Raw genomic sequence first — 25,106 nt, 5'->3', positions numbered from 1 at the left:
CTATGAGATGAAGAAAATAAACACAAATACCACTCCGTATCTAGCAAGAATATAGGCAGGTATTACCAACGATATCGATCTTCAATTCTACTCTGAGTCCCCAAAGTACCTACAATTATACCGCTCCAACAAATCTTCAGCGTTACCTTTTGTCTTTCCCGTATTCGTGATTACTTTGAAGTTAGATGTTCTCTCTTCCAGAATAAAAGAATAATCATAAGAGCTTTGAAAAATAGAAAACTCGGCCCATGTTAGAACTACAAAAAGAATATGGTCATACTTTCTACAACTCTTTAAATGTCCATATATATAATTTGAGTGTTGTTTTTGTATATTTACATTGGCATTAGTGTTAAGACTCAATGACTCTTTAATGATTCCTTTTAGAGCATAAAAGTTGTATAACCTCATACAAAGCCATACCCACTAATTTTGAGTATCAATTGGGTAAACGATATAAAAACCCTCACTCAAATCAGTTGTCGTTGGTGGTATGACATATAACAACAAAAATATATTTGCATTTAAAAAACAATGCTATAAACAAAAATATATACAAAATTGAATATACGCAAATGAAATGAAACTCAAAACATTTTTAACTAAATTATTAAATTTAAACCACTTCTTTTCATAAACTAGTCGGTTGCTGCTTTTTTTTCTTCTTTAATATGCTAAATAAGTACGACAACAACGCACTGGATCAGTAGAAGTAGTAGTTGTCTATGTTCCAGACCCAAGTTTTGGATAAGATCGATCTACATCGAAATATTTTATGAGTTGGATGACTTCAGAGGGATATGCTAACACCACAACTACCTATTAAGTAATGAACAAAAAAGTAGAAAAGGCAGACGCATCAACCGTTTTTCCTTCTCTAATTGTTACCCTTAGTTTTTTGTTTTTGTTTTTTACATAGATCTCTTCTTTAGTTATAGGTATACTAGGGGACTACCCGACATTGCTTGGAGTTATTAAGCGTCGACAAAAGAGAGACATACAAACTATACTTTATTAATATGGAAATGTACTCCACATCTCTGTTATTTTTTGATATGACTCGCTGAGCTTTAACGACATTGCAACATATCTAGATCAAGTAGTCACAGTGTTTTAAGATACTAAGGAAACACTGAAAAATGAGTCCTCGCCAACAAATAAGAGAAACTTTACTTTATTAATATAAATGAGTGATTAATTTTTTCCTTTATCATTTGTAAATGCAATAAGGATTTAACAGTGTAGCTATTTTACAATATCCATATATTAGCAAAAAGTTTATATAAACTGCATTAGCATACTCTGTGTATATGTAAATATATGCCTTTATGCACTAATTTAAATATACATAATATATGTATTATATACAGTATAAAAATATAGATATTCACAATAAAATGTAATGATATCTAATGTTTATTCAATTTCAAAGTATATAAAGTCAATACTACATAGCGTATTATGCATTTCAACATTCTTAATGTAAGTACATATTGTAAATCTTGACTTTTTTAGGCATATTTATAAATATGTTGCAATTAATATAATTGCCTATTGTCACATTTTGTAGCAACAAAACAATGTTTATGAGTCCCTCAAATGAAATTTAATGAACAAATATTAAATCAAGAATACAATTTTGGTGTAGTAAATTTAAAAAAATAAAATTAAAATTAACTAATTTAATATGTGGTAGATCGACAAAAACATCAATTAGATAGAGTTGTTTTGTTTTTTTATGTTTCTTTAATTGGTTCGATAGAGTTGCAATGATGAAGTATAAGAAAACATTAGAATATTATATTTACTCCATCTAACCTAGGAATCTTGTGTGAAATCCATATAAATAAAGTATATTTATTTCTCTAGGAATGACCTGGGTGCGACCCTACTCACATTGAGTTCAAGAGAATATTTTCTCCCGAGCGTGTTGTCCATCATGAGCTACGTCAATTCCATGATTAGATAGAGTGTTCTTTAAATGAGCCTGGTATAATGATATTTTATTTATATACTTAAACAATTGTTATTAATCCATGAGAGACGTCACTAGACAAATATCTCTTGAATAGTCTGGTCATAATTAAAGAAAAAGTAATATGATTTCTACATATATCAACTAGACTTGATACATTTTCTGACATTTAAATTCTCCGGGAATTTGGTACATCCTGAAAAAACCAAATCCAGTATTAAAAAATGTAAAAATTCCAAGTCTAGAAGTGTACTCGGAAGTAATCTTGTATGAAACTTAGTTGAGACAATTTGTACTCTGAAAATATCACGTTGAGCCTTAACACTTGATGGAAGTATTGGGAGTAAAGCTTTTTCAAAGTTTTACAGCTATCCATTCACAAAAAAATTGAAGTATCTGTTAATACAACTTAGTTCATCGAGTGTATTTACCTCTGGTTTTTTAGACTGTGAAAGTCTCGGGTTTCACTCATACACTGATCCATTGGTTACAAGATAAATCATTTCCAATTTTAATTCCTTCAATGTGTTCATCATCTTGCAATAATATCTTGGATCCAATCGAAGTATCTTATCTTTTGCAAATTTAAGCATAATGAGTTTGCGCATCATTAAAAGATTTGTAGTTTTTTTTTGTTTGTTTTTTCTAGTACTCTGCACGGATAATTCATTGAAGGGGAAATAGCAAAATACCCAACTTTAGATATATTCATGCACAGATAAAATGGAAACTTTAAGACATCTATATACAAACACGGTAGGGTAGCAAAATGTGGACTGTTAATTGATGTTTATTTCCTCATTAAAATGAAAAGGCTTAGTGATTATTTTTTGATATTCTGTTTTTTCCGTTCTTTTTACATAAACAAACTATTCTAATCATTTAGTCATTTCATCATCCTGAGCGAGCAAAAAAGGGAGCACATCTCGAATCTACTAGATGGTGGAGTTGATGTGATAAAGATTACGGACATTGTTAAGTTTTTAATATGGCCAAGATGAAAAAAAATGGTGAAAACCTCTCCACGATGTCTGAAGTGGGGGGGCATAATTTAAAGAGAGACAATAAATTCTTATTAAGTTTGGAGAAGAATATAAAGGAGGATCCCACTAAGTCGATGAATCGCCTCACCAACGACTTCCCTGTGGCTTCTAGGACTATCAAGAGGGATATAAAGCCCAACTTGGTCTTAGTTTCTTTCACACGGATCCGACACTACCTTCTGAAAGAGAACATAAAAGCCAGGAGGCTCTAGTGTTGCAAGAAAATCCTCACATGGATCGTGTAAATGGGTCAATTGTGAAAATTCTCTAGGGCAAGAAGATTTTCACAGTTGGTCAATTCCATAACCGCCAGAACAACAGCTGGTTTGCGGAAACAAAAGAAGATCTCCTAAGGGACTCATCTCACAAAATATCCGGCCCAAACAATGGTCCACGGTGCTATGGCCTCTGATGGAAAGAAGATGCATCCTGTTCTTTTTCAGGTTCGATAGAAAATTGACCCGGAGGCCTACCATACGGTGCTTAGATATACCATCTTTCCATGACCAACTATCCGGAAGGTAACTACGTGTGGACTCAGGACAACACCCCCTCTCACACGTACGCCAATTACCAAACGTTCTGCGCAGATAACATGGTTCGATTCTATTCCAAAGAGATATGGCCCCCTTCCTCATAAGGTTTGAGCCCACTGGACCCTTTAATGTAGGGCACTTTGGAGAGGGAAACCAACAGGACCTCACACTCAAATGTAGACTCACAGAAGTCCTTCATAGTGGCTACATGGGACAAGTCGGAGGAGGAGTTTGTCATCAAGTTCTGCATGGCCTTCAGGCGACGTGCAAGGGCTGTGATTGATAATGAAAGTAGCCATATTGAGGTAAAATAAGCTTTACAAAACCCTTGTCTACATGTTTTGTAACATTATTTTTTTTGCCTATTATTGAAAATATGAAATTATTGATGTATTTCTAAATCCATATCTCAAGGTCAAGGCCCCGTTTTGCTACTCTACCCTGTATTTAAGAATTTAAATCATTTTTGAACGATATAGAATTTAAATTTACAAATGTTACTTTTTTAAAATGCATATCGACCATTTTTCTAAGTAATAAATAGAAAAAAAAGGCATAGTCTCCTAGGATTAAACTATAGTAGAAATTTTAATATAAAGCCCATAATGGACCAAAATATTAGAATGTAATTTGGGTGTTATATTTATAAATTTAAAAATAAATTGGAATTTCTCATTTTCTAGAATTTTGCTCACAAGTTATTTTATACTGATATTTATAAAAACTATCAAAATATTCATGCTTGAATAAGTCAATATTATCATTTTGATGGTCAATCATTTCTGCCAATACTTATATATATAGGTACATAAGCAAACTTATACTATATTAAATAATAAAGTATATATAAAAAGTACATTATAAACACTCTACAATATGAGTAAATGCATTCCAAATTATTAATGATGTGTTCTTAAAAATGTGTTGAGTATAAACAAGAGTCGAAGGAAAAAGAGATATGTCACAGGAGATGAGGCAAGGGGGTATGTAATGATACGATGATGCTTTTGAAAATATGTGCAGCAATATCAAATTACATTCGACTATATGAGCACATATACTTATATATACTTATTATATGTAGATATTAATATGTCGTACTATTCTCATTTGCTCCGCTTATATGTATATTTGCAAAAAGATAGTTATTATAGAGCCTTTCATTAAACGAATTATACTGGTTCTTGCAATAATAACATATTAAGCCTTTTCTTCAAAAAGAGAGCAATAATTAACTATTGATATTTTATCTGCGATTTTCTTATCACTCTTTACATTGGCAACATTTGCTCCATGTGAGCAAGGATAACTATTTATTTATTTTTTAGATTCATTCTCAAAAACAACACTATGGTAATAGCTATAAGCATCAAGCTACGCAGTTGTCAAATGCCTATAAGAGGACTAGACTTTGAGAAATCAGTCTACTTTGGTCATTGGTTTCGAAAGCTCATTTGTGCACGCTGTATAATGAATGACAGGATTTGCTCAATTTTTGTAATGGTCTAGATAAAATTATTCTCTATTAACTAATATTTTGAAAGAATTTGTTAAGAGTTTTTTGGTTCAGGCTTACAATATGCTTAAATCTAGATCAGTCGTCGATTACGTGAGAAATTGTATCAATCTCTCTCTTGGTGAAAGAATATTTTATATCCTTCGATTTATTGACAAAAAGTGAGGATGTTGGCAATATTCAATTTAGTCTAGATTCGATAGCAACGAAACTACGACTTTCAACTTCAAGAACCTCTTTATGACAAAATCTATTACTTATATATAGAATGTTACGTTATATAATTAACACACGTCTCAAGTTTTGAATAGTCCAGTAAATCGGTGGAATCAATTAGCTGGAATGTTAATAGTGTTGATGTATACATATTTTGATACACGATAGTAAATACCGGTGTAAAGGTTTGAGTTGAGGCCCAAAAACTTTTTAAAGCAGTTTCATACTCCACATAGTATAGATTTTACGTTTCGTAGAAGGCATTTTTTTTTTAAATAGTGGTTATTAGATGATTAGAGCATTATCCTTATCTTTCGTAATTTTTTCCTTATGCAGAGAAAAGAATAAATGATTAATTAAGGTATCAAAAAGTGGATTTATATTTTCTGAATAAAAAAATATGACTGACATAGATCTTAACTTTCGAGTTTTAAAAATTCGTAGGAAATTTTTAAAATTTTGCAGCACTATTGATGACGACTCTGAAGGAAAAAATGAAAAATGAGACAAAGATGTATGTTTTCTTTAAAAAAACTTCATAAATACATATCATATACTCGGACCAGACATAGTTTGCATGCCTAAGTACCCATGGTTTGGATCCAGTACGGTATAAAAAAAATTATAACAAAAAACTGCGATGTATTAAACATTTTCGGGATTTTATTTCATAATTCATTTCTATAAAAGTTTAAAATAAAAAACTATCCCTTGATAACATAATTTACCTTTCAGTTGAAAACAAATGAATATCTACATTACAATATGTAGCAAGAGTTTCAACTTTCCCCATATCAGTTTATTGCATAAATCAAAATTGAAATTATGAGTAAGTCTTAGTTATTTTTAAGTAGAACTTGGTCTAAAATTATAATTAAATAAAAACTCTCCATAAAGTTTTTTTATCTCCATGAGCTTTTAAATTTATAATGTATTCATGGTTTTACTAAAAAATAAAGTAATACATTAATTATAAACTTTTTGTGAAAAACTAGCGTTATTTTCATTAACTTACACCAAATTTTCTTTTTAAAGATTTATTACTATGTTTTTTTAAATCTAATTCGTTTAAAGACATAATCAATTATTATTACTAGATATGTTATTCAACTTTCATAAAGTAGGTTGAATTAAATTAAATTTGTATCATTTGTCTTGGATAAAACTTTCTTTAAACATTGAATCAAATAAAATGCAAATTGTTCAAAGAATCATCTCATTTATATCCATTGACAAATCGGGATTTGTCTGAGAAATGAAAGTATGAAAAATTGTAAAATTTTATTTAGCATACAAAGGGTCAATATTTAAGGTGAAGGTAAAATTCAGAAATTTGCAAAATTATGTTTTTGCATATGTGTACATATGAATGATTTTTTGCTCATCTTTTAAACAAAAATGTAAATGTATGATTTATCATACATTAAAATTAGTATTGTACATAGTATATATAAATTATTTTTACAAAACATTTATATCTTATCATAGAAAATAAAAATGGAGCAAAGCTTTTTTGTTTATCTGCATATGACTAATTTTTAACAACAAGCGAGTTTAGCTAAAGCTGTTATAGTTTTCATAAGGACCGGTCCTTGAACTGACAAATTTTATAAGAACCGGATGGTCAGTCTTTTTAGTTTTTTAAGACTGATCCAACACTAATTCCCAGTCAACTCATTCCCAGACAATTAACTCCTATTTTTTGGAGGGATATTTTGGGACGTCATTTAGTTTATGTTCCTAACCAGATAGTAGTTTTTGTGTAATGCTGTGTAGGAAGAATACGGTACTGGAAATTAAGAGTTATGAAAAAATGTAGAATTTATGGATTTGAATTTAAGTCATCAGAAGTCATAAGTTTATTTTTTGAGTAGGAATTAAATCTGTGGATATCGATACCTTGAGAAAAATACCTAATTTTTTTTTTTACTTATATTTGCTATAACTAGAAAAATTCATTTCTTCGATTCAATAACCTCGTCCCAATTCAAATCAATGTAAGCTTTTCCAAGCCTCCGCCACTGAGTTTACTGAAAATTGATTGAATATGAATGAAATAAAAAGAAATGTTAATAAAAACAACTGATATTGGGAATTTCTTAGTTCACTTTTGGAATAAAGGTTGCGATATATAATATTGAAAACATCGTGTACTTGCACGGGATTTCTAATTGTCTTGTCTGTCTCATATGTGCATTAGGATGATGCAGTAGCCCCAAAATTATAAACCCTTGTCAGAAAAAGCGGAACCTTTTTTTTTTTTTTTTTTTTTTGTGCGTTATTATAAAAACATGTTTCTCAAGAAAGTATTTCTTTGAACAAAAAAAATATATTATGATGCCATATAATTTTTTTTTGTGACTCTAATTTCCTTCATTATAGAAAGCAATCAGTGATCGTAGTTACTAGTACATGTGTCAAATTTTACTACGTAAGTATTCTTTTCTTTTTTTTTTCTTCTTTTTTTTTTTTTTTTAAGTACTGATTGTCGAACTTCCATGCTTTGTTCATTAATAGTATTGGTCAATATTTGAATGTTGGGTTAATCTATTCTTTAGCCTATGGCATTCTTTTTTTTTTTTTTTTTTTTTTTGTGATATCGAGGACCTCAATTATCCATCTCTTGAAGATAGACTAGAAGAGAAGAAGATATCCTTAACTTTGCACTGAGACTTTAGTAAGAGAGAGTATTGTAGGGAACTGATAATGCTGGTAATTATCTACATAAGTGAGGGAAAGGATAGAGATTTTGACAGTTCATCTTACCTGGTGCCTTACACAAAGTAAGGTGAATATCTAAGCTTCTTTATGGTATAAAGATAGATCTGCTCAGCAAAAATATAGTTTTAAGAATTACCTAAGGGGACTGTATTTATGATTGGACAGCAACAGTACATTGTACATACAGTGTTTGTTGATGAAACCTTATTATTTATTCGTCAATGACGTCAGGTGTGAAGAGTGATTGAAAAAAAAAAATTATGTATTATCAATTATTTTTATTAGTCAGAATTTTACATTCTACTATTTACTTATAACGTAAATTAAAACATAAATTTCAATTGTCAATTATATTTAACTTGATTAGTTGATATATGAATTAGATTGGTTTATTCAATAATGCAACGTTTCGTACTTAAAAAATACAATGGCTCGAAATTTAGCGTTCCACGTGTTACTCCTTTTCCTTAATTGAAATATTTAGATAAAGGGATCGTAAAAACCTTATTTTATAATAAGTGCTCAATTTAACTGCTTTTTGATAAATATCATATATTTGTATAGCAAAATTGCTGTGAATGAAACATTAAGTATCATTTAAAGAATATTTTTATGTGTTTCTTAAATTTTTTATTTTTAAACTAATGCATGCATTTAATCCACCACTTGTAGTTACTTGAAATAATGTTAAATAAACAAAATATATATTATATATTTAAATCTAAGTTTGTGTTCTATGTATCCAAAAGAGGGAGTGAAAATAAGTATGAAACAAAACGTTGAGGAACAAGAGGATATATTTGTAAAAACGTTTATACCAAAATAAAAATAAAAGACAATATCTACATTCTATCTATAATAAATTGGGCTTTCATTAATGATCTACTAAAGATGTCAAGTCAATGATATTTAATCCATTTTTCCTTAAAGGACATTTCTACTAAAAGTGAACCTTGACATTTGAGTATATGGACATCAAATATACAAATATCGTATATGTAATTTTGAATCTTATACATAATGTATGTTATATGTACAACTTGGTATATTTATGTTCTAGACAATTGAGGCTTTAACCAATTCATAGAGCCTTGGAGAAGAAATCTTTTTTTTTTTTTCACTGTCCTTGATTTAAGGTATTATTTTATTATCTTTTAGATATAAATCTTTTTTGGTTTGTTATCTCGAAACAATTCCAGGAGCTTTAAATCCGAACATAAGATATGCTTCATTCCCGATCGGTGCATGGTTATATAAAAGATATGATGTGGTAAATGCAAAGAGAAAATAAAAATAAGTACATTACGTAATTTGTGAGTCTGATGACTTGTACAATGATGTCAACGGCATGCAATCATTGCATGATGACTTTATTTTATAACAATATGCAGAAGTCAAAATACCTCCACATATGTTGTCCAGAAAATTAATTATGCAGGAGCTATAAACTGATAAGTATTTTGTTTTGAGAAAAAAAATTATTTGATCAATTAGAATAATGTTTTTTATAATATAGTACGCAAACTCGTCTACAGTAGTACTTGAGTAAGGAGGGAGTTTTAAAAAAAAAAGATCATCCAAAAAAAAAGGGAAAGCAAATATAATGCTAATACTTGGAGTTTTGAATATTTTTTTAGAGGGTACACAATGCTAAAAGTTTGAAAACCCCTGTCGCTACAAAATATAGTATAAAAGTCATTGTCAAGAGCTTTAATAACTAGCGTAGGGTAGGACTTACGTTTATCATAGCTATTGTTCAATCTACATTTGTATTAATGTACACAGACGGTTCGTAAGCAAACAAATTTGGGCTCCAGAAGTAACTTTGGATAAATAGTAACAATTTTATTTTTTCAACAATAATGTTTTGTTTTTTTAAACAAAACTTGTTAACAAAGCCTTTGTGAACTTGGTCACTCTAAATGACCGCCATCAACAGTAATCACAGCCTCGATACGGTACCGGAAAATCTAGCATGATTTGATCACAAACTCCTAGGGCATTTTGCCCCACGCAGCCACGATGGAGGTCTTCTGAGAGTCAGAACTTTAATTGGGAATTCTATTGATCTAACTCTCCAAAGGATTATTTGGGTTCGATATCTGGTTTAGTCCACCCTTTGGACCTTTTCTTTGCTTTTTCCAAGCCATTGTTCACATGTTCCACTATGATTGATCTATTTGAGGCCTTTCTTACAACTATCCAGCCTTCTAGCTTACAAAGATTATGTCTGAAGATGATGAGGGATCCTCGTGTATGGGGACAATCCCAAGTCGTATTTCACGACCATCTTGATGCCACAGAGAACTTGAGAAAGAAGAAATTCATTGATTTCGTTGGATTTTCCTTGATTTTCTCCTCAAGACTGGCCAGAAACTCAGAATTCCTCTTCAAATTGCCTCTTACACTACCTACTTTCATTGAAAGATATTTCCCATTATTTTTCATTTTGGAAATCTTGAAATTAAGGCATCTGGAGTACTTTACAATGTCAATAATCTTTTTCACACTAATTCCTACGTTCATGAAATCAAAGATCCCCTACTTTTTTCCTTCTTGCTCGTTTATGATGAAAAAATAGAGAAATTATTGTTACTTTTTTTATATACGAAAAACCAATGACGTATTGTAAGAAAAAAATAGTGGTTGATATTGAGTATATAGCAGAACCGAAAACTCGGTTCCGTTTCTAAATAATAATGACAGCAAAAAGAAAAAAAACCCTATAAAGTAAAAGTCAGTCTGAAGTTTCCAAGGCGAGTCACGAATCATAAAATACAACTTCAAATCGAGTCACAGCCAATTGGTTGATCATTGACACGAGTCAATTTGAAAAGGGAACCGAAAAGTCTATAATTATACAAATTACCTAAGTAAGTTTAATAAAAACCGAAACTATCCGGTTCTAAAATGAGGACCTGAAATCCATCATTTACATGGAACATCAATATTTTTATTATAAATTTTAAAAAAATGGAACAAAAGCACTCTTACCTTCTTGCTCTCTATGCACTCCCCTGAGCATTGCCTACCAATTAGTGTTGTGCAGGCCCTTATTGAGAACTGCGGTCCATTTTAGTCCGCTCCCATCCATTCGCACTTGTTGGACCTTAAAGGAGGTAAATTCCATCTCATTGATAGTGGTTTTCCTCTTTTTAATTATTCAGTCTTATAATCGATAGAAAGGAGGAATATGTGTAAAGAAAAAACAAAGTATAGCGATTAGAAAAGGAAAAACAGTTGTTGCGTGTGTTTTTCCTTTTTTTTTGTTCATTATTTAATTAGTCGTAGAAGATGTCTCGACTATCTTTTGGTGTAAAATGTTTTAAAAATGCAAAATATAATAAATAGAAATGAATTGAAATGTAATCATAATATTTACCCTGTACTAATGCTATTTGAAGCGTAGAAGATTCTCCTTTTTTAACAATAATTCATTTTCGAATCACAAAATTGTAAAACATGCAGCTGATATTAACAAGAGTCTAAATTAAGTAATACGATTTGTCTCTCTACCGCCTTCTCCTCGCACTCTTGCACAAATCCTATCTCTAATAATAAAATAAATTACACAGTGCAACACTCGTTTTGTACAAATGAATTCAAGCCAAAAAAGGAATTTATCTTTTAGCGCAGAATCAAAAATTGATCTCTCAGTCATCTGAATTGTGAAATATCTGGGATTATAAGCACTCGGGACTATTATCGTTCAAAGTCATTTTTAAGCCTTAAAAAATCCTCAAATGAAAAGTAGGATAAAAAACACTTATGTAAAAGTGTTTTTATAGATTCTGTATATTCTTCTGAACTCGATATATTTCTATTTTTTAGCTAATACATGATGAAAAGCGACACCGGTTCTGAGACTGGACTGGACCGAATAAATAGAACTGATATCACCATGAAGATCAAATCCACAAAAACCCTACAATACACCTAGTCTAACTGTCTAATTGATTATTTATAATTAAACAATACATTACTATATTTTGAGATGTTTGATTCAAAATAGTGCTAATTGATTTGTTAAACTAAAATGTGTTTTTTTGAACAAACTTAAGGATGTAAGAAAAAACGTACCAAAGTTTAGAAGAAAAAATATTATTTACTATGAGTCTGAAGCTATTTTAATAGAAGGAGTAGCCTTTATCTAATTAGATATAAATTCCTTTTGTCAAAATATAACCATTTCATTCCTACATAGAGAACCATAAATCCGTCTTGTATGAGCATTCATTATTTTTTGTTGTTGTTATTCCTGTATCTACATGGTATATGTATAGCATACATATATGTAGATTCATCCATTTGCTTTCACTCTTGGGAATTTTTATTCTGTTCTCCTTTACATCCAATCAAACAAAGCTCCATTGTTGATTCCCTTATTTCGTTAATGAAACATAATTCTATTTCCTTCTGTTATATATTATCATACTTATTGATTAATTCACTCTTCTATAAATAAATTAAAATCAATAGAAAACCAATAACCAACATAAGAAAATAGATGTTCATAAAAATATTCTCTTTTACATATAAATATTACGTCTATATTATATTTAATCCAGCAATCAAATCTTTTGATAAAAAGTCAATTTGCTTCCTATTCATATAATTATTTACTGTTTTAGAAGAATATATGTATAATATAGTAGTGTTCTTGTCAAGACCACCTAATTCGAGACCAAAACAAGATAAAAAATATTGTTTCTTGTTAGAAAATGAAAATTGAAATGTAATTGACACCGAGATCCAGATTTAGTCCAAATTGAGTTGACTGCGAGTATACTTTTTTTCCCCCACTAGAGACTCTGTTAATATCATGAATCACTTCATACCGAGGGGTTCATTAAAATCTGACCACATTGAATTTTAAACTTAAACAAGATATAATTTATTTATTAACAATAGAACTTCAACAAAATTAATACTATATATAGATGTGTGTCTAAGGGCTCCTAATCATTAATGTAGCTGCTGCCTTTAACGGCAATTATGGGTTCCATGTGGCGGAGGCAGAAGGTTTGACACCCGTTGTGGATGTAGTCCTCTGTCTTGGCGTCCCAGTGCTGGTTGACAGTGGCTTTGAGGGACTCAGTATATGGATGACGGGCCTTCCCGTCGACATGCACCCAAAATGTGTAGTCGAAGGGGTTCGTATCAGGCTGTAGAGGGACAAAATTGTCGAAGAAGAGTTCAAAAGAGTCTAGCAACGGAGGAGATGGGTTTCTTTCATTACTGGTGTCAAATGTCTACCCTCACAATACTCTTTTTGTTGGGATAGTATAGTTGTTAATCCTACCATTATGGTTATATCTATATAACCATAATAAATAAGTATATCAAAATATATATCTACAAAAAAAATGAATGAAAGATTAAAACAAATTAAACACTAAGATCGGATTTTACATGAATCATATGTAGTAATTTAATATTTACACATGTTCATTCACTTAATTAAATATTTCTTCTTCCCGTAACTTATCCAACCATCAAAATAATCCTTTAAAAATAAGGGTAGCAGTTGGTTCATGAATATTTTTCCTAACTCTTTTTTTAAGCATGTGGTGTAACTTGTTTTAAGATATATATATTAGTGTAAATACAAACTATCACTCACAATTAAGAGAAAAGGGGGGGGGATCCCTTCAAATGGGGTCATGGCTTAGTAGACCGAAAAATGAGGTGAGGTGATAAAATATGATTCAAAGTTTAAGATTCAATAATTAGTCACGAGTTATTTTTATTCTTTTAAAAGTATCTCATAAATTTGTGAATTTGTGTAGAGAAAATCTTCCTCATTTCAATTATCTACATTGCTTTTTTATATTCTACATATATGTACATCAAAAATACCAATATGGCCGTTGTTTTTTTGTTTTGTTTTTTAACATCAAAGAATTGTACTTAAAATAGCTAAGACAGAAAATAATTATTAAATATGTACCTATATATAGACTTATTTTTCGACCTCTAACGATACTTTTTTTAAATAAATTGCATGTATTGCTGAGTTTGCAAAATTACTAGGCCGGTGTTGTACTTTTTCCCTTTGGTTACTAATGTTATACACTCTGAGCCAGACGGGGTTTTTAAAATAATACCGGATATTTTGTCTGGCTGGGGATAAGAGGAAACGGCAACGTACATCTGTTGTTTATTTGCAGTCCTATATAATATATGTCCCACCGGTATGTAAAAATAAAATAAATAGAAAATTAACATGGTAAACTTGACAATTTGAAGAATGTTTGGGGGAAAGCACCGAAGCTGCCATGACGTTCTATTATATCAGCTTCAAGAAGCCGAGAGAGGAAGGAAATAAAAACATATACCACTCCTTATATAGCAAGGACATATATGTAGCTGTAATTACTCCGAGGTCGATCCTTAATTATACTCTAAGTCTGACAAGAACTTAAACTTATAACTCCCAAGCAAACCCTCATTGTTAGTTTTCGTCTATTACGAGCACTTAGATGTTCCGTCTTCCATAATTAAATAATAATCACATCAGCCTTGTAAAATAAAAGATCATGTTCATATTACAAACTAGAAAAAATCGTTCCCACTTTCTATGACATGTTTTATACACTTCTAGTTATGTACGCAGCCAGTTACCCACTCCTTTGCAATCTTTCTGGCCCTCTCGTCTGCTTTCTCGCATAGCACACACACGAGCCAGCTGCAACGAGTTCACAAAGCAACGAGTACGATTAAGTAGGAAGAATATGAAGGATAAAAAGGGACAGTTCTTTTCGTTATGGCTACAAAAACCTGAAGAATATCTGCCAAAGGGCAACTAGGGATCTTGAAATTTTCCAAGTCCTGTAAAGGTAGTTATACAATTTTTTCATATAGTGTGTTTGTTAAGAAAGCCTTAATGTAGTAAATCCCCTCTCTGTTTTCCTACAAGAATTAACTAATCAAATTAATGTTTTATTTTACCTCATAAGTCCAATTAATTGAATTCAATTTTTGAATAATCTAAATATAATGTCGGAAAACAAAGCCTGCATAACTTAATTAAGTACCCTATGTCATAGTTTATATATACATTCACAAAGCCCTTCACATTTGACGTTATTATCAAAAATACAATGACATATAACTATTTTGTAGACAAACACTCAAGATATAAAGTAAACTATACATTGTATATATACTAAGACAAATTGTCGTTAGCAATCAAAAAACAATTAAATTTTATAAATTTATTTGTTTTAAAAAATATGCACATCTTTTATGTATAATAAAAATTGAACCAATCAAGTTATAAGAAACATGTAAGCTCCCTTTAGTGGAACATAGAGCCTTGAGAAACTTCATAAATAGATAAAGCCTCTTTTTTGTGTATTCAGTTTGGTCATAATGGACTAAGTCGTCTACTTGAAGACCTGGACGTGCTCTCAGATGATAAACACTCAAGTGTTTGAGAACTACTTATACAATTGATTATTTGAATTTTATACTATTATCCATAAGATATGGAATAATTTGTATAATCTTGATTTTAAGAACGCTAAATCATAAGTGGAGATTTTTAAATATTTTTATTAAATGACGTCACTAACAATTTATTACTAGAATGACAGTGGCATCATTTTTAATACATTATTTACTTTCCCGTAAAATTTTATTCAATGTTCAAATACGATCCTTAAAAAAGCACTATATCTAGACAAAGGTCAAGCCTGTAATCTTATTAATTATCCTAAACAGTTTAGGTACTTCAACGGACAGTTGAATCATTTTTGCACCCACTAATTTTTACTCGTTCAAACATATAATTAGACATATTAAATTCCATTATATTGATATTTAGCAACAAATTAACACTTGTATTAAAACTATTTTAATCAAACTACACCATAGGTCTGAAAATTAATTGGAATCATTTTAATTACATCAATCTACAAAGAGAAGTACATACTACTGTTGCTCTAGTGTAATGGGACGATTTAAAAAAATACCAATGCCGATTCCGATGAAATTCTAGTAAAATTCCCGATTCCAATTCTTTAATATTTTAACAATATTGCAAAATACCCTTTTTCTATCATAGGGGTCAAAGGGATTATATTTTTTGGGGGGAGGGGGTTGGTTGAGGCTTGGAAAAAAATTTCAACAACTATTAAAAAAAAAATACAAAAAAAACAATTTTTTTTTATTGGAAAATCCCATGCCTATCATCAAAAAATTTGTAAAATCCACAGTTGTTCTCAAAAAAGTAATACATTAATAAATACCAATAATAAATAAGAATCGGAAGGGCAAATTAAAAATTATTTTCTCGATGCCGATTCCGATTCCAGAAAAAACAACCGTTTTTCTGATTCCCGAATCCGATTAATGGTCCCATCACTAGTATTTACTGTTATTTGTTGATAATAGATTGAGAATGTCCTTTTTTTATTTGAAATAGTTTTGTATGTAAATTTACTCATTTGTATTGCTTTTTGGGATCATTTTTGAACCAGGAATACGAGAAAATACCGTTGTTCTAGTGTTACACACAAATTTTTAATGTCTTATTATTTGTCAAAAAGTGATGGAGGATCGGGGTTGGTTCACTTTTCCTTGCAATTAAGATTAAATATAGATTTATGACACTATGAAAAAGTATTTGATTCGTAAAATTGATTAGTTATAGAAAATAGCTCCACACTTTCAAAATAGATTTTGAATTAATCTTATATATTCCTTATTAATGATCATACCAGATAAATACTTTAAGAAATACGTAGGTTCTTATACGAGATGCATAAAGTAAGATCCACCAAAAAAAAGCAAGATTGAAGATTAATTGATATTTTCTGTTCAAGGAAAAAAAAATATCTGATTCAATTTATCATCAATGATTATAAAGATGATCTACTTTATTATTTATTTGTGATTAATTTATGTTAGTGGCTTATAAAAAAAAAAAATAGCAATTTCAGGAAGGAGTTTGTAGCATGGAGTAAAATGACTGTGTAATTTAATAGAGTTGTTTCTACATATTTATAATGGAGCTATCTATTTAGAATGTTAAAACTCTGTCCAAGAAGGATTTGAACCGATATTTCGGTAAAGAACGTAGACAAAAATTGTATTGTTTTCAAATCGTGTACCAATTATCGCATCTATCCTCATTTATGAGTTGTACAAATAAGATTTATGTAACACTTTTAACTTCATATGATGGTATTGTGCAGATGTTCACAATTTTTAAACATAAATGATAGAATACAGAATACAGAATATGCCCATGCCAAATTTTAGATGAGACCCATTCGGACGGATTTTTTCTTTGGGACTGATCTAGACTGAATATTTCTTTGAAACCGGTCCAAACTGAATTTATTTTAAGGAATGGTTGAGTTTGGTCATCTAAAAAACATAGCAGTTTCGGACCGGTCTAGGATAAACAGAATAAAGCCCAACACTAATATTTAAATCAATTCAAAATATGGAGGTACGAAATAAAATCGATTAGAAAATTAATTAAACTTCCTTTTTAATTGTTTTTGTTGCAAATAAGAAAATAATCAAAACAAAATGTAGAATCCCTATTGTTGTCTAAATCTTCCTTATTTGAGGTTACGTCAGTTTTAAACTTAATAGAAACAAGAATTTCTTTATACATGAATATTTACTATGCATTTAACCTCCAATACTAACCTTTATATAAATTAATTAACATATTTCTTTTAAAAACTAGTCAAGAAAGCTTCTACTATTTTTCTTTACAATTAATAAGATGTATTCATAACTTGTGTAGACACTTGTAAAAACCACACTCTAACTTCAATCTGAATACTACATGAAGTATATATCAAAAGATATTACTTATAAGGATATTGTACATTAGGGTGATGACTTTATTATAACTTCACATCTTTGGGTCATTTTGGGATATGATTCTGAATTGGAATTTGAAGAAAATTTAATTGTAAAAGTGATTTAAGCAAAAAACGTGACCCATGAAATAATCTTAAATTTATGCTATAACAACCTTAAATGGGTATATTTAGTTTTGGGTATATAAATAAAATTATACTTTTTTTATACAAACTTATGAATTACATGAATAAAAATTTAATCCAAATCCAAAGACCCTTCAAGAATCCAAATTAGCTTTAATCCAGTCATCGGATAGAATGAATCTCAGCCGTAAGTGGGGTTTTTGTACGTTAAAATCCTTACCAGTCTTTTATTGATTAACCACTTTGAAATATTCAACAAAGGGGGATAATGGTATATTATATTTAAATTTTGGGAACCAGCAAGATATTAGTGCTCTTATTAATTACTTATCCCTATTTTGAACATTCCAACATATTAGGGAGCAAGGGGCACTGTAGTTTTTTTAGTAATCTCAATGAGCAAATATGTATTTTATCAAAGTTGCCTACTTATATTTTCTTTTTGATTTATACTCACGAGGATTTAGATAATTGTACCATAATTAATCTTTGTTATTTAATTATTGAGGAGGGAACATCTAAATAGTTTTCATGAATAATGGAGAGTCACACTATTTATTTGTTTGAAATTAATAAGCTGTGTCGCCGGAACCAAAGCGGCCAAGGAACCATAGGACCTCCACTTTCTATTACCATGCGTAATAGATATACAGGTAGGGCAGCAAAACGTGGACTCGGGAGATTGATTAAGAAATACAACAATAATTTTATATTTTCAATAATAGGCAAAAAATAATATTAACAAAACATGTAGAAAAGGTTTTTGCATAACTTTTTCACTCAATATGGCCACCTTCATTATCAATCACGACCTTTACGCGTCTCCTGAAGGTCATGCACGAGTTACTGACAAACTCATCTGACAAGTTGTCCCATGCAGCCACTAAGGAGAACTTCAGTGAGTCCATATTTGGGTGTGAGGTCCTGTTGGCTTTCGTCTCCAAAGTGTCCGATATAGAAAAGTCCAGTTAGTGAACAGAATCGAGCCTTGTTATCTCCACAGAACTTTTAGTACTTGGTGAATATGTGAGAGAGGTAGCCTTCCTGAGTCAACACGTACTAACTCTCCGGGTAGTTGGTCTTCAGCCATGACAAGAAGGTACACCTAAGCACCTTATAATAGGCATCCAGGCCAATTTTCTGTCCAGCCTTTTAAAAAGAACGGATGCATCTTCTTTCCATCAGATGCCACAACGCCGCAGACCATTATTTAGGCTCAATATTAATGTGTTAAATCCCTTGGACCTCATCTTTTGTTTCCACAAGTCAACAGTCGTTCCGGGGACCGTGGAATTGATCAACTGAGAAAATCTTCTCGTCCGACAAAATTATAAAAATTGACCCATGTGAGGATTTTCTTCTACCTCTCGAGCCTCCTGGCTTTCATGCCCTCAGAAGGTGGCATGGGATCCTCACGAAATAAACTAATCCCTAGTTGCACTTTATAGCCTAGATCCTAGGAGCCACTGACAATGACCGTAATCGTTCGTAAGGCGATTCATCGACTTTTTGTTTGGATCCTCCTTTATATTCTTTATCAAAAAGGACAAACATTACAAGAACTTCATATCCCTATATAAATTTTCCCCTCCATATCTTGACCCCTAGATAAAATGCTAAGTCTTCCACATATTGTTTCATATTGGTCAACTTAAAAACTAGGCTCCTAGAACACTTAACAATGACCGTAATCTACGTCAAATAATCTCGAGCGGCTAGGAGATCTGAGATGCGCGTCGTTTTTGTTTGTTGCTTGCTCATGATGATGAAATGACATAATGATTAGTATAGTTTGTTTATCAAAAAGGACGGCGGAAACAGAATATTAAAAAATAATTACTACAACTTTTCATAGTAATGAGAAAATAAACATTAATTAACAGCTCCCAAAAATTTTGCTGCCTGACCCTAATAATAAAATGTTAAAAACTATGCGTAATAACCACGTCACCATTATATAACTTGGTTTCAACTCCTAAAACATTCCAGACCTACTGGTTATAAGTGTAAAAATTTTTTCTCAGAAAACTAGATTGAGGATTTTATTTTTTGTGAATAGGATTCTTGACTTTTTTTGGGGAAAAAAAACTCAAAAACCGGACGTAGGTCATATTTTATACAACTCTATATATGAAAACATCTACAATCTCAAAAATAGTTAAGACAAGTGCAAGGAATTTTTTCTTCGTGATTTCAAATTACCTATATATTTTGCGATTTTGATAAGAATATTGGTTGTTATGAGCATTTCCAAAAGTCTAAGCATCACTGTGTCTAATATATATTAATTATTCCAACTCTTACGTGTGGGCAGTGCATTTGATTTGTTACGTAGATTTCGTAATAGGTGAATAAATCTTTATAATTGAATACGCCTTTGATAATTTTCTACGGTCGTTTAGTTCTGCAAACATGGAAAACATCGATATGGTTTTTTGTTTTTTTTTGTGAATATGTAAAAAGGTATCGTAGAGTATCTTTGAAAAGATCTTACAATTCTAAATTATTTAATAAGGCGTTAAAATGTTGGGATGATAGATAAAAAAAATATTCATATTGTTAAATCTAGCTCATACTAAGTTCAAAACGTGTACAACGATACTATAGACACTCAAAACAATCATTTTGTAGTAGATTTAGGACTTACCATTTAAATTTTGGTAGTTTAATTAGATGTTATGATGAAATCCATTTTAAAATTTATATTAAAATATACTAGATTAAAATTTTTGCATAATGTATAAATTATGCAATGGTTTTTCAAGGATATAACAACATATATTATTTTTTATGATTTTTTTTTTTTACTTTATTAAAAGGGCTTATTTCCATATAAATGATATATATGAAAAATAAGTAAAAACGGTGAATTACATTTTGTAGAGCATTAAGAATTAAAAAAATGAATTTAGTTACTACAAATACACCCCCGCGATTTATATTTCTTAAATACAACAGATTTCTTTATCTGTTTGAAGATAGAATAATATTTCTGTGTAAGTCTATATTTTTTCTTTTTTATTATTAGCTAAACATTTTTAGCGAAAAAAATAGTCCGTTTAATTCTTTTCTAATAAGAATGTGTTCATTTCATAAGTTGAAATGTTCAAATCTGAATTGGTACATAGTTCTAAACATAAGAATTATCATTTTTTTTTTTTTAAATGGTTTTTAAGTTAATTTTTATTAATAAAAATTCCCCTATTTTGGTAATGATCAATCAAGGATGAAGAAAATATTATTAGATATTTTAAATAAGTTCACGTCTGGTGGTTTAGTTTACGAAGTTCAAATTAATTTATTTAAAATGATATTTCTATATAAATTGTACCTAGAATACAGAGAAAAAAATGTTTATAGACCAATATCTCATTCAAGTTGAAGTTGACAGGCAAATTACGAAGCTAAAATTATTATATTTAAGTTAAATCGGGTCCTGAATCATATTCCATTTCGATTTTTTTGTGAGTTTTACTCTAATTCACAATTATTTGTGAGTACTTTTCTATATAAAATTTTTGAATATGTATTTAACCCTTTCTTTCATAACATTGCCCAGGAGCAACACTTCAGAAAATAGTCTCTATTATAAAAAAAAAAAGGATAACCCGTAAGAATTATTGGGGTAATATGTTTAGAGATAAATATTCATGCGTTTTAGCATAAGAAATACCGGAATTTACCTGTTTCACGATTATTTCAATTCTTTCAGTTTCAATAACCTTTATATAATTATGTCTAAGAAATTTTAATTAAATTATTTATTAGTAGAATAATAATAAAAATGTTGTTTTATGAAATGAAATTCTTGGTCGCATTCTTAATTAGTAATAAATGAATTTCAAACTGAAATTATAAGTATAATTTGTGTTATCTCTTAGTAATATGATTATACTAAAAAAATTATTGTGGTATGTTTTTTATACTCAAAACATTGCAAAAAAGAAAATTTGACATTCCCCCTATTTTTAATTCATGAGAGAAAGGGTTAACTTCTTCACTACGAAATTTAACTTTGATTTTATATAATTCAGTATTTTTTATGTAACATTATTTAATTCTGAACATAATCAATAATAAGATAAAAAAATTGAAGATATTAATGCTCAAAAACTTGATTTGCTAAAGAAAACATAATTATAGAGTAGTAATTAACGTCTCAATTAAACAATGATCAAATCGTCATATAAATTAGTTTATAATAACTTTTGTTCGAAATAGACACCCTTTTCCTTATGTAGAAAAAGTTAAACTTTGATGACTGGCGTAATTTATGAAAAGGAATGAATTATTATCTGAAAATGTCTAACCTAACCTCTGTATCTGAGAGTTCAAAAAGTTAAGGACTTAGAACGTAATGAGAAATTGAGTCGATTAAGATTTTCATTTTTAATCATTAATATCTATTTTCTTCTTAATAAAAAAACACATCTTTTTTTATTAGATCTATCATCAGTAATCTCAAAGTAGAAGCTAATGGAAAAATTTATTAAAGAAATATGTATTTCCATTCATAGTTTTTAAACCATGCTTTGATTGAATCAATTGTAATATAAATCAATTAAAAAGTAATAATTGATTTCAAGGACTCAACAAGCCACCTACGATGGGTTTTAAGGTAGAAATATATGTATACAAGCATTCATAGGTAAGTATAATAGATAATAATCATTTTGGTTGGCCAACACTCCAGATGGAAAATTTCTTATATTGTTAAGTATTTCTCATAATAGGTTTTGAAATAATAAGCTCAACCATTTAAAATAGAAATGAAGTCTAATGCATCCCACTCAAAAATACTTTAGAAATATACCTACAGGTTGAGGAATAAGTTTGTAAAGATATTTTTTAGTACATAAACTTAATATAAATTTATTAATTAGCATAAATTTTTGTGAAAATTATCAAATTGTGATATATATTAATTTATAAAAACTTTTGTTCGAAATTCCCAGATTACATGAGCCGAGAGGAGAAGGCACTTGACCAGAAGCAGCACATACAGTTTTATCAGAGATATTGGCCCCGTCTCGGATGAGAGCACGCCTCAGAGTGTCTTTGATGGGGGTGGGGGTCCAAGCCCTGGCTTGAAGTCATTTTGACATACAAAAATTCCATAGGATTCAGGTCAGGGCTGCTAAGAGGCCGCATATTATTTCCCCAAAAGCCTTTGAAATTTGCTTTTCCAAGACTGCACTTTTTGCCGTATGAAAGGGTGCCTGCCTTGGCGGAAGATATAAGGGGCATGACTATATGTGTCTTGAAGCCTTGGAAGGATCTTGTCGACCAACATGGGATTGTAGACGTGTTAGTTGATCTTTACACACTCTATAATGAAAATAACATAATAATAACAGCCCAGGCCATGATATTGGTCGACTTCTAGTACCTGGTGATGTTGTCACTGGTCTTGCCTAAACAAAGTCATTTTGGGCGTTGCAGATGGCCTCAACAGGGAACAACATGTCCTTACTGCCTCTTACCAGGTGCATCTTTGTCTCGCCCATGTAATCGGGGCAAAAAAAGTTTTTAAAATTAATTTATATCTCAATTTAATCATTTTCACAAAAGTTTATGCTAATTAATAAATTTATATTGAATTCTTCCCGAACGTAATCATTACCCTGATTATGATATGCATAACAATAATAATGGTATTAATGTAGAAGGTCAAACTTATGAATGTATCTATCTACGAAATTAAATATGTGTAGGAGTATGTACTAACATGTAAAGCAATGTATTCTACATAATAATATAATGTAACTTGAAAATGTCCATTGATATGATCAATTGCATGGAACTTATGCATAGAAAAGGATGTCCGGCAAGGAGGAAAGAAGAAAATGGGATACTAATTATCATGATTATTTTGGATATGGTGGTGACGATAAGGGTAAAAGTTAATGGCTCGGAAATATTGAATTTGTTGGATGTTATGGCATACCTGTAACGTGCTTCAAGGGGACATACATAATATATGTGTGTCCTCTTGTTTATTTATTTGTTTGAATAGAGTTGAAAATAACTCCTTTAATATGTTTGGTGAAAGTATGAACCTATATATGATAATAATATTTAGATGCACTTAATAATGTTCCATTTCATTTAAAGGTTTAATGACAAGTAATTGAGGATAGAAAGAAAGTTTGATGATCCATGGCGTACGTACATAGGGCTTCCATAAAACTAATTCAATATTTTCCATAAGTAATAAATATGTGTACATATGAAACATAACTGTATTCGAGTCAACCTATTCTGAGTTAGAGTCGAGTCTAAGACTCGAGTGCTACATACACCTCGGAATAGATACAATATTCAGAACAAATAAATATATTATACAATTAAGGGTTAGTCTTGAATGCAATCGAGTTACATAGATTCGATTCAAAAATTAAAAATTGTTTGCGTAAGAGGTAGACAATATTATCAAATATATTACTATATTCTTCAACATTAATATGTTAATTAAGGTTTTGTATTAGGATATAACAAAAGGTATAATTAGTATTAGTGGTAGAACGATGCACATTGCACACGTATTTCAAATTAATTTGCCTTTTAGAAAGCTCCCCCCGTAAGATATCGCGTTTGAAATATTTTCCCTCGTGACATAAGCAATTTAGCTCGTCAAATGAATTAAAAGGGAATTAATAGAAGTTGCGTAGTTAACAGACTGGTAACTACAGAGGGGGATATTTGGAGGGATCTTACACCCCCTTGTTGTCAAGTTTGTCAAAAAAAAAAAAAAAAGTTTGTCAAAAATCATAGCAACGGCTCTTTTAGCTAATTATAGAGAAATTCATTGCACCTCCAGTGTACCTAGAGCAGTAGTTCTCAAATTTTATACAATCTGCATACACTTACAATACTAAAGATACTTGCTAGCGCACTGAATACAAAATTGGACTTATAACTTAAATTCTTATAGAATATATATTTTAGGACAGCACGTCAATGTATAAGGTACTTTCACCTGATACAGGTAAATATGTAATTATAATAATATAATTATGAGCAGGGCCATAATTAATGTGTTACACTCCAGACTAAAAATATATAGAAATTTTTTTATTTTGTTTTGTCACAATAAAAGACATTCAATGTTGCCAATTTTTAGTCATT

The 25,106-nt window shown here is 30.2% G+C and overlaps 1 protein-coding gene across 9 annotated transcripts in view; it reads right to left on the bottom strand.

Annotated features, from left to right (window-relative positions):
• LOC121114753 (uncharacterized) overlaps positions 1 to 25,106 on the bottom strand; it is a 170,333-nt gene that overhangs the window by 131,778 nt on the left and 13,449 nt on the right. For 3 of the 9 annotated variants that reach the window (XM_040708808.2, XM_071887212.1, XM_071887209.1), the window contains exon 1: positions 11,002 to 11,175. The exons of the other annotated variants lie outside the window; for them this stretch is intronic. The gene's annotated coding sequence lies outside the window, so the exon portion shown is untranslated. Of the gene's footprint in view, positions 1 to 11,001; positions 11,176 to 25,106 lie in introns of those variants that run through there. 9 annotated transcript variants of the gene reach the window in all.

Source organism: Lepeophtheirus salmonis, chromosome 3 (genome assembly GCF_016086655.4).
Source record: "Lepeophtheirus salmonis chromosome 3, UVic_Lsal_1.4, whole genome shotgun sequence".
Lineage (NCBI taxonomy): Eukaryota > Metazoa > Arthropoda > Copepoda > Siphonostomatoida > Caligidae > Lepeophtheirus > Lepeophtheirus salmonis.
Note: the sequence above shows the minus strand (reverse complement) of the source record. Positions and strands in the feature narration are given on the sequence as shown.